The sequence below is a fragment of the Canis lupus genome, chromosome 18, assembly GCF_011100685.1.
Source record: "Canis lupus familiaris isolate Mischka breed German Shepherd chromosome 18, alternate assembly UU_Cfam_GSD_1.0, whole genome shotgun sequence".
Taxonomy (NCBI): domain Eukaryota; kingdom Metazoa; phylum Chordata; class Mammalia; order Carnivora; family Canidae; genus Canis; species Canis lupus.
Window position 1 is genome coordinate 55,562,543 of NC_049239.1, and position 10,383 is coordinate 55,572,925.

The 10,383-nt window shown below is 47.0% G+C and overlaps 1 long non-coding RNA gene across 1 annotated transcript; it reads left to right on the plus strand.

Moving 5' to 3' along the window:
• The first annotated feature begins 35 nt into the window (after positions 1–35).
• LOC119864144 lies at positions 36–4,712 on the plus strand. The gene is made up of 3 exons (XR_005372983.1): positions 36–325; positions 3,095–3,821; positions 4,578–4,712. It is a non-coding gene; the product is annotated as an uncharacterized LOC119864144 (long non-coding RNA).
• Positions 4,713–10,383: the final 5,671 nt, after the last annotated feature.

Consider the following 10,383-nt stretch of genomic DNA (forward strand, 5'->3'; position numbering starts at 1 on the left):
CAGGAGATGCCCTTGCTGCACTCAGCCTGAAAAGCCTGGGCCTGCCAGGGACAGAGCTTGTGGCCACACCTGACCCCCACAGAGAGGCCCTGGGCTCAGAGGTGCATAGAAAAGTGGTTCCATGCAGGAGCTCAGACTCTGAAGCTCTATCACACAATAACTAAGATTCCATGTGTGTGACTTATGCCTCAGTTTCCCTGACTGGAAAATGACTCCTACCAACAGCGTGGTGGACACATAAAGCCCTTGAAATACTCTGCTCACAGTGTCTAGCAGGTGGAGAGGATGGAGGGCTCGCCTCCTGGAGGGCCCCTCAAGGGCAAAGGTGGGTAGCGCCGGCATGCTGGGGACGGTGCTGGGCCCCAGGTGCCCGGAGCACTGTGTGGGAAGGCACTCAGCTGGGAGAGGTTGTCCGGGTTTTCCTTTCAGCAGCTGGAGGTGGTGACAAGTTTGAAATAGCCGGAGGCGCTAGGGCAGAAACTCCTGAGCTGCTGAGGACAGCCTGGGCTGAAGCCCACAGAGGATGGGGAGAAATTCTGGAAGGTGTCCATTCCCAGACTCAACTCCCATTAGGTCTGGGCTCCCAGGGGCTCATCATGGGGTTTGTTTTTTGGTTTTGTTTGTTTGTTTGTTTGTTTGTTTGGGGGTTTTTTTGCTGTGCGGCGACACCCAGCGGTAACCACGGGGAACTGCAGGAGATGCCGCAGGTGTAGCCTCCCGAGGCTGCGGGGCTCCTGGAGGGGACCAGGGAGGGGCAGAGCCCTTGCTGCCTCAGCCACAGAGCACCCTGCCCTGCCTCGCCTGCCTCCAGAACACAGGGGGTCCCACAAGGGCCGGAGCCTGCAAGGGGCAGGAGCCTGGGGGCTGCTCACCAGGTGCTGGTCCCAGCGGTAACTGAATTGCCGTGTGACTTTTGACCTCTTGTCTTGAGGCCTCAGTTTTTTTAATCTGTAAAATGAAGCAGCAGACTAAATGATCCTTCCGGATTTTAAGTGAGAAATCCAGGGCCCACTTCAGACCCTTTCCCCATAACTGTTTGCATTTATTTATTTATTTATTTATTTATTTATTTATTATTTTTTAATTAATTAATTTATTTATTTATGATAGTCACAGAGAGAGAGAGAGAGGCAGAGACACAGGCAGAGGGAGAAGCAGGCTCCATGCACCGGGAGCCCGACGTGGGATTCGATCCCGGGTCTCCAGGATCGCGCCCTGGGCCAAAGGCAGGCGCTAAACCACTGCGCCACCCAGGGATCCCATGTTTGCATTTATTAAACATTTTCCATGCAGGCTTTTCTCCATGCAGGTTCAAGGAGGGAAGAGCTTCCTAACACAGCCAACCTTCTAACAGGGGAGCCCGGTGCCCTGGCGGGCCGTGAGCTCTCTACTGCAGTGGGCATTCAAGCAGAAGTTTGAAATCACTTGAATCTGGATGACAATAATAGCAAACTCTATTGGGCTGTATTTGGTACCAGGCACTGTTCTAAGTGCTTCACATGTATCAACACACTCAAACCTCACCACAGTGAGGTGTGTTCCCTCGGGGTGGGGATAGTGTCAGCATCTGCGTTTTACAGATGAGGAAACTGAGACACCAAGAGGCCGCGTATGTCGTCTGGGGTCACACGGCTAAGGGGGAAGGGGCTGTTATTTGAATCCAGGCAGGCTGGCACTGAGGGCCAGCTGGTGGCTGCTCTGATGTTGCCTCCTGGGTTGAACTGAAGGTCCTCCAAGCTATTTTCAAAATCTGAGCTCTGATGGCTCAGTTTTCTTTTTAGAAGTCTGTGCCTCCCTTCTCCTTGCCCGTACTTCACTCCTTGGTTGGTGCTGGGCACCTCGGGGTGAAAAGGCACAGAAGAAAGGTTTAAAATCATCCAAATGGCAGAGATGACTAAGAAGTGAGAAATGGGCCTCTGGGGTGCAGCTGAGCGGGAGGGTGGGGTGGTGGGGAGAGGGGACTTGGTTATCCTTTTTTAAAAATTGTAACATACACATAAAGGTCACTACTTCAACCATTTTAAAGTGCACCATTCTGTGGCATTGACTCTGTTCATGATATTGCATGGACAATCACCAGTGTCCATCTCCAGAATTTTTTCATCTCCCCAGAAACCATGCCCATGAGACACTCACTCCCCACTCCCTCATCCCCCCAGGCCCTGGCACCACTGTCTTACTCTCCTCTCTCTATGAATTTGCCTGCTCTCGGGGACGCCTATAAGAGGAATTATATAGTGTTTGTCCTTTTGTGTCTGGTTTATTTCAGTTAGCATCATGTCCTCAGGGTTCATCCCCATTGTAGTAGGTATCAAAAAAAAATTTTTTTTAAAGAAAGACTGAATAGTATTCCATTGTGTGGATTTACCACATGCTATTTATCCACTCATCCATGGACGGACCGTTGGTTGTTTCCATTTTGGGTTATTGTGAATAATGCCGCTATGCACACAGGCATACAAATATCTTTTTGAGGCCCTACTTTCATGTCTTCGGGGTAGATACCTAGACGTGGAACTGCTGGATCATATTAGATTTATACTTTAAAAACTTTTTTTAAAGATTTTATCTATGAGAGACACACAGAGAGACAGAGACACAGGCAGAGGGAGAAGCAGGCTCCCCACGGGGAGCCTGATGCCGGACTTGATCCCAGGACCTGGGGACCATGACCTGACGCTCAACCACTGAGCCACCCAGATGTCCCCAGATTTATACTTTGGGAGTCCCTGTGCTGGAGGCCCAGGCAGGCCCAAAGGGGATGTTGCCTGGCTTCAGGTGGGCACTGAGAAATGGCGGTGCTGGGGGCAGAGGGATTGGATCAGGTGTTGCCCCCAGGAAAAGCCTGGGTGGAGCCCTTTAGGTGAGAGGAAGGGGCAGGAGTCTCCTGTCTTGAATGAGACCAGGTCACATCCTTGCTCCTTCCTGAGCCTTTTGTAGAACATGGGTTTGAGGTCCAGCTCTGGCACAAATGGTGGTGACTTTCCCTAATTAACCACCCTTCTCTGGCCCTGGTTGCCTGTGAAAGAGGGGGCTGGGCCAGAACAGGAGGTTTGGCTTGTTTTAAGTTTGAGACGTGTTGTTTTGGCCTCAGGACTTTGGAACTGGTTCCTTCAAACAGACGGGAATGATGGTTGGCTCCACGCCTCCTCCTCCACCTCGTCACCTGCGCCACAGCGGTACCCCCAAGCTCGTCCTCCCTTGAGGTCCTGCCTCACTACGAGAAACTGAAGGAGCCCGAGTCTGAGGGCCTACGTCTACTCTCTCTGTCTTTCCTAAAAGGCAACAATTCCCTTCATGACCTGAGCACAGTCTCTCCACCTCCCGCCTCGCCAGCACTACTCCTTCTGGTTCATTCCCCCCGTTAGCAGACATCTCCTGGAAGAGCTCGGTCATGCTTATTTGATGGCTCTTCTGTTTCCGCCCGTTCTTGTTCTTCTACCTTCTCCTCTGGGTGAACTGGGTGATCTTGCACCAGGTTTAAAAATTCATGACTCCTGGGGAAGATGAAATGAAACAGAGCAGAAAATCAGAATCCAAACCCAGTGCTCCTGATGCGACAAAAGTATTTTCAGCAGTGACCAGCAAGGAAGTCAGGGTAGGGGTCAAGAGGAGCAAGCATTCTGGATACACAGAGATCTGGGTTCAAATCTCCAGCCCTTTCTTTCTGAGGGCTGAGCTCTTGGACGCCCTTATCTTCTTGCAAGCTGTGTGATGAGGTCACAGTGGTGCGGGCACACAGCAGAATTCACACAGTGAGGCCAAGGATTCAGAAGAGACATGTAAGTGCTTAAACACAGCCGGCACAGAGAACGCACCCAGTAAGTGCTTGGGATTATTTTACATTTCCCAGACTCTCTTGAGGTTAGATAAACACAGTGTGGCCAGTTCTGGAGGACTGAGAACTGTTACTCCCAGTTGGAGGGAGTTAGAAGTGGTTATGCATGTTCCACTCTCGGTGGGTAGAGACCCCATGTTAGGACAGAGGAACAAAAGATGGGAGCAGCCTGGTCACTGAGTCACGGCAGGGAAGTTAGCTGCCCGGAGCATTGTGGTTTAAGCCACGCAGTCTGTGGTGCTCTGTTCCAGCAGCTCGGGCCCCCTAAGCCACCTCTGTCACTGTGACCTGCGGTCTTCCAGAAGGGGCTGCTCTGCCAGTGTGAGGCCAGGCACGAGGATGACACAAGCTGTCACACCAACCTCCTCACTGGCCTGACACGCACATGCTGTGAGCAAGCTGTCCGGGGCCACCATGATCTGGGGCTAGTTGTTAACACAGCACAACTTAGCCCATTCTAACTAACTTTGAGGCATTATCATCTTTAAACACTATTATTTCAGGGGCACCTGGGTGGCTTAGTGGTGGAGCATCTGCCTTTGCCCAGGTTGTGATCCTGAGGTCCTGGGATTGAGTCCCACATCAGGCTGCCTGTGGGAAGCCTGTTTCTTCCTCTGCCTCTCTGTGTCTCTCATGAATAAATAAAATATGAAAAATAAAATAAAATAAACACTATTATTTTAGAATGAAGTGTAAACATTTCATCATGACATCCAAAATCTGCCCTCCTTTCTTCCAGACCTCATGCTAACCCTCGCGATGTGTGGAGACCACACACTGACAAGGCAAAGCCTGGGTCATTCGGTCACCCCATGAGGAGCTGCCCCATTCACACTGGACTTGGCCCAAGTGAGAAATAAACTTTGCTCTGTTAAGCCACTGAGATTTGGAGGTCTATTCACGATCATAGTCTAATCTGCCAGGTGCCTCTCTGCTCCAGCCTCACCATGAGCCATCCTGGGACTCTCCAAGCATGCCCTGCACCGTCAGCAACTTTCCCCCATACAGTTGCCTGTGCCTGGAATGTCCTTCCCTGCCCTGGGCACTTACTTCCTAAAGCACAGATCTGCCTAGATCACTTCTCTGTTAATATCTCTCAGGCAGTTCTTCAAGAACTATTCAGGAGATCATTCTAAGCTGAATGAGAGGGTGGTGTTGTCAGAGATGAAAGCTATGGCATTAAGTGGTGTTGGGAGTCACAACTAGACAGCAAGGCTAGTGTGAGAGGGATTCTGGGGTACTCTGGCAGCTGTGCCCCCTCCCCGGGCTCCCACAGTGGCCTCCAGTAGGTGCTTGGGAGGATGCAGGTGGCAGGCACCTGAGGAGCAGCATAGTGCTCCCAAAGGGTACATGCTCCGTGATGTTTTAGGACGGAGACAGACAGGTTTTTAACAATTTATAAACCAAAGTTACTGGGTAATTGGAACAGTACATATAGGCAGGAGGCCAAACTCTTTTCTTACAAGAAGGCCAAACTGCAAAGGGGTTGGGAGAGCACACGTGGAGTCGGGCTGCTGGGCTGGACGTGGGACCTCTGCAGCTCACCAGCTGAGTGACCTTGGGCAGGTGGCATGGCTTTTCTGCACCTCTGGTTCCCATTAAAAGCGGGATGACCAGAGAGCTTCTGCCTTTCTCTAGGAAAAGTAAGTGAGCTAAGTGAGAGGCGTGCCTTACACAATAAGCTATACATCTCGCTATTATTAGTCTCAGGATAAAGCTAAAAGAAGCAGGATCTTGGCTGTCCTCCTGACCAGGATACCGACCACGTGACCACGTGACCCTCTGGCCACATAGTTGACAGGCACCGTAGGTGATGGGGATGGCTGCTGTGGGTTTTCAAGCACTGAATTTATACACCCATCACCACAACAAATACTCCTGGGTGTTGACAACCAGTTTTTATGTGACAAGCTGATAAATAATTGTATTAGAAAAACAGTTAAAATCTTTTGCTCTCACCACCTACATACATATGGGCTGTTGGCATTCTTGAAGCTGGTTAATATCATGGTTTAAAAAGAGAATTGCTCTATGATGGAGAACTTTATTTTCATTTTAGATATAAATGATACTACAAAACCAAGTAATCTTTTATGACAGACTCGTCCTTGCCAGTCTCATTTTTCTCAGTGAGGAACTTATTTTTAAATATGATTTTTTGTAACTCAGTTAGACTACTTTTAGCTGCATTTAATTTTCATTTGAACATTTTATTTAAAATCTTTTTAAATTTAATAACGTGGCTTTGTTTTCACAGTTACAGATGTGATCTTTGACAAAGATGTCACAGCAAGCGAATAGGACAGGAAGTCTTTTTTAATAAATATGTTGGAATAACTGGGCATCTCTATAGAAAGAGAAAAGAGCCTCAAGCCTTACCTCACACCATATCTAAAACTTCATTCAAGATATAAAATACCTTCATGACTTAGGGAGAAGCAAAGCCTTCTGAAACAGGTCACAAAAAGCAATAACCATAAAAGGAAAAAGCTAGTAAATTCGATTTCATCAAAATCTAAAACTTTCAGGGAACCCCTGGTGGCACAGCTGTTTAGCGCCGCCTGCAGCCCAGGGTGTGATCCTGGAGACCCTGGATCGAGTCCCGTGTCAGGCTCCCTGCGTGGAGCCTGCTTCTCCCTCTGCCTCTCTCATTCTCTCTCTCTCTCTCTCTCTCTCTCTCTCTCTCTCTGTGTCTCTCATGAATAAATAAATAAAATCTTTAAAAAATTTTAATTTAAAAAAAAATTTTAAACTTTGGCCTTTCAAAAGACACTGAAGAAAATGAATATATAACTCCCAGACTAGGTAAAATATTTGCAAACATATATCAGTAAAGGACTGGTATGCAGAATGTATAAAGAATTCCTACAATTCAGTAATAAAATGACAACGACCAGATTTAAAAGTGGGCAAGGGGCTTGAATAGGCACCCCACAAAAGAAGACATATGAATGGCCAATAAGCACGTGAAAAAAATATTCAATCATCAGGGAACTGCAAATAAAGTCATAGGGAGGTGTCCATACCTATGCATGAGAATGGCTAAGTTTTGAAAGCATAACACCAAATGCTGGCAAGGTTATAGGGCAGCTGGATCTCTCATACATTGTCTGTGAGAGTATAAAATGATATATGTCTGTTTTGGAGAAAGTTCTGGCACTTGCTTTTCTTTTTTTTCTTTTCTTTTTTTCTTTTCTTTTTTTTTGGCACTTGCTTTTCAACTAGACATACACCTACCTATGACCTGTCAGTTCTACCTCTAGATATTTACTAAGAAATAAAAATATTCATTCACAAAAGGAATCATCTATAGACCAATACTGGAAGGAGCTCAGGTGCCCATCAATGGAATGGATAGACAATGTGGTAGAGTTGTTCAATGGGATGCATTTGACTCAACACTAATCAGGACCAAACATAGATGTAGGTTGTGCCAAAAACAGTATGCTGAGTGAAAGCAGACACATACAGAAGAGTATATACAGTATGATTCCATCTTTATTAAATTCTAGAACAGACAAAACTAATCTATGGTGAAAGAAAACATTATAAATATGGTTACCTGTGTGTTATGAGGACTGACCAGGGTAGAGCATGAGAGAACTTTCTAGGGTGATGGTAATTCCAGTATCCTGATAGAAGTCTGGTGTAGGCATCTGCCAGAATGCAGCACATATACACTTAAGATTCGAGTATTTCATTGGATGTAAATTTTACAGCAAAAGAAAACAACTTTTTTTAAAACAATTATTTATTCATGAGAGACAGAGAGAGAGGCAGAGACATAGGCAGAGGGAGAAGTGGCCTCCCTGCAGGGGGCCCGATTTGGGACTTGATCTTGGCCCCCGGGACCACGACCTGAGCCAAAGGCAGACGCTCAACCGCTGAGCCACCCAGGCGTCCCAAGAAAATAATTTTAAATAAATGTATACATCTAGCTAATGATATGTATTCTGAAAGATTTTGAGGAAGCCTTCTGATATCTATAATTTTCTTTGAAACGAATCAAAAAGTAGATGGATTCATGCGTGGAAAGGGATGGAAAGATGAGCAGATAGTCAATGAATCAAATATGTAAAAAGTTAATGGTAGAATCTCAATAGTGGACAGGACATACGGTTATTCACTGTAAGACTCTTTTCAACATTGCTGTATATATGATATTTTTATAAATAAAATGTTAGAAAAATTCCATAACATTTTATGTATTTAAAAAAATTTTTTAAGTAGGCTCCATGCCCAACATGGAGCTTGAACTCATGACCCTCAGAATAAGAGTCACATCCTCTACTGACTGAGCCAGCCAAGCACCCCCAATGCATTTGTTTTTATAGCTACCTTCTTAATTTGGGCAAGTGACACCACTGATAACGGTTTTTCCCATTTACAGTGATGATGTAAAGTTTCCTTTTAAAAATTAATTTGTTTATTTTCTTTTAAAGATTTTGTTTATTTATTTATAGAGACACAGAGAGAGAATGAGAGGCAGAGACACAGGCAGAGGGAGAAGCAGGCTCCATGCAGAGAGCTTGACGCGGGACTGATCCAGGGTCTCCAGGATCACGCCCCAGGCTGCAGGCGGCGCCAAACCGCTGCGCCACCAGGGCTGCCCAAATTAATTTGTTTAAATAAAGAAGGGACTCAACTTAGGGAAGACAGAAGTAAATATTAATATAGGTGGTGCACAGATATAGCAAAGTTCAGGAAGGCAAGGTACAGGGTATATCTGGGACAAGTAGGGTGTTGGGAAGTGCACGCCAGGATCTGGGGAAATCTATCTGGATTTCAGCCCTGTCTCGCTGCTTCCCAGCTGTGTGACCGCAGGCAAGCATCTCTGAGTTCCAATTTCCTCAGGTAGAAATGGGATAATGCAATCTCTTCTGAAAAGAGGCATGTTGTGAGCATGAATGAGACCTCCTGGGAAAGCATGGCTTGGCAGGCCACAGCGAGCCCATCTTCCGTCCTGGCTTATGAGAAGGGACAGACAAGGTGGCTACTGGGAAAAGTATTGGGAAGAACGCCCGCCTTTAGCAAGGGTGGGTGGACCCAGGTGCCCCCAGCTTCAGGGCCCTCCATGGAGTTTCTATTTCCCAAAGCATGCCTGGGTTTGGGAGTTTGCTCCCTTCCAGAGGCCTTGGCAGGGAACCCAGAACTTTCCACTTTCCACAGTGAGAGAGACTGAGCTCACTCATTTTAAAACCCTTCTCCCCAGTCCAAGGGCATGCAGCCACCTGGAAAGCTGGGGATCATTCCTTCAAGCACACTGAACCACTGGAACTAGAGAGAGAAAAATATGTCAACACAGCAGGACACCCAAGAGGGCTCTGACTGCTGACCTACAGCTCTTCCTGTTGGAAAGTTTGCTTTGAACTCTGCAGTGTGATTACACATCAATTTTTTAATTCATTTCTTAAAATAATTAGAAACACCTTTTTTAAAATTTATTTTTTAGTTTTATTTATTTGACAGAGAGAGACAGAGAACACAAGCAGAGGGGGAGGCAGGCAGAGGGAGAGGGAAGAGCAGATTCCCTGCTGAGCAGGAAGCCATTGAGCCCAAAGCTCAATTCCAGGACCCTGGGATCATGACCCAAGCCGAAGGTCTTAACTGACTGAACCACCCAGGCGCCCCTTAGAAACACCTTCTACGTGCCAAGTGATGTGCCAGGCACTAGGGATATGAAGAGCACAAATCTAATCCTTGTTCTTATGGAACTTAAAATCTGATGAGGACGGGGGCTCCAGGATGGCTCAATTGGTTCAGCGTTGACTCTTGATTTTGGCTCAGATCATGATCTCAGGGTTGTGAGATTAAGTTCCCAGTCAGGCTCTGTGCTCAACGGGAAGCCTGCTTAAGATTTTCTCTCTCTCCTTCTGCCCTTCCCACAACTCATGCGCTCACGCTCTGTCTCTCTCTTTCTGTCTCTCAAATAAGCAAATCCTTAAAAAAAAAAAAAATCTAGTGAGGAGGCAGTCATTAATTAGAGAATCACCAGATGGATTTAAAATTGAGAAGTTAAGAAAGCTTCTCTGAGGAAGTGGCACCTGAGCTGAGATTCAAAAGAGGGCAAGAGGTAAAGAAGGACATGGAGGAAAGAGCATTCTGGACAGAGAGAGCTGCATGTGCAAAGGCCCTGTGGTGGGAAGGGTTGGGGTAGGACGAGGTTAAAGGAACATCTAGAAGAGATGCCTGAGAGAGAGCCTGGCCAAGATGCAGGACCCATGTAGGTCACGTTAAGGATTTTCCTTTTTTTTTTTTTTTAATTTTTATTTATTTATGATAGTCACAGAGAGAGAGAGAGAGAGAGAGGGGCAGAGACACAGGCAGAGGGAGAAGCAGGCTCCATGCACCGGGAGCCCGACGTGGGATTCGATCCCGGGTCTCCAGGATCGCGCCCTGGGCCAAAGGCAGGCGCCAAACCGCTGCGCCACCCAGGGATCCCGGATTTTCCTTTTTTTAAGAGCAGTGGGCAGCCATGGAAGTGTCTTAAGGAGGTGGAAGACATGGTCAGAAAAGTATACTGGAATACACTGATCTCAGGGTCC